Source organism: Lathyrus oleraceus, chromosome 2 (genome assembly GCF_024323335.1).
Source record: "Lathyrus oleraceus cultivar Zhongwan6 chromosome 2, CAAS_Psat_ZW6_1.0, whole genome shotgun sequence".
Lineage (NCBI taxonomy): Eukaryota > Viridiplantae > Streptophyta > Magnoliopsida > Fabales > Fabaceae > Lathyrus > Lathyrus oleraceus.
The window spans coordinates 383,079,738-383,080,675 of record NC_066580.1 but is presented as its reverse complement, the minus strand read 5'-3'; the positions used below and the strand labels follow the sequence as shown (position 1 = coordinate 383,080,675).

At 37.3% G+C, this 938-nt stretch overlaps 1 non-coding gene across 1 annotated transcript; it reads right to left on the bottom strand.

Moving 5' to 3' along the window:
• Positions 1 to 573: 573 nt before the first annotated feature.
• Positions 574 to 680, bottom strand: LOC127124854 (small nucleolar RNA R71). The gene has a single exon (XR_007804333.1). It is a non-coding gene; the product is annotated as a small nucleolar RNA R71 (small nucleolar RNA).
• Between the last annotated feature and the right edge of the window lie 258 nt (positions 681 to 938).

Here is a 938-nt window from a genome sequence, read left to right as displayed (position 1 = left end):
CCAAATTGATTTTATATTAAAATGATAGGTTATCATCGTATAGACTAAACATTTTACTGTTATATTTCCACTTTTCTCACTGCAAGTTTATGCGAAGAACTCATAGTTTTGGAAACCTTGTTGAGTCTATAGAAGGAATCGAGCGTTCCTTAGACGAGAGACGTTGACTTTTAAGACAACAACAACAAATGGCAGAAGAAGTAGGTAATAAGTCCATTGAGGATTACACGATCCCCAGTGATGAGGAACCGCATTGCAGTATAGTCCATTTACCCATTGGGCCAAAACAATTCGAGTCTAAGCCCTCTCTTGTGGCTATGGTTCAGCAGAACCAGTTCTCGAGACTACCCACTAAAAATCCAAATTTGCACTTATTTATCTTTGTCGAATTTTGTGGCACATTAAAGGATAACAATATTGATCTCGACATTATTTGACTTAGATTATTTTACTTCTTCTTGCGGGATAAAGCATGCACTTGGCTACAATCCCTTCCTACAAACTTCATAACAACTTGGGGTAAGCTAAAAGTTGTGTTTCTCGCGCAATATTTTTCATCAAGTAAAACTGCACAAATTATGAGTGATATATCTAATTTTAGACAGAAAGATGGGGAATCTTTGTTTTAAGCCTGAGAGCGTTTTAAGGACCTGTTAAGATTATGCCCATTTCATGGGCTTGAGAGGTGGGCACATAGTCCACACCTTTTATAACAGTCTTCTTTATTCCACAAGGATGACCCTTGATGCGACTTCCGGTGGAACCCTAAAGAACAATTCTAAGGTCGTAATTTATAAGCTTATTGAGGACATTACGAAGAACCACCACTTGTGGGGAAATGCACGTTGAAATTCTGGTATCAGATATGAGATGTCGAAGGTAATGTCACGACACTAATATCTGAACAATACAAATAGGATAAAAGATAAAGAACATTA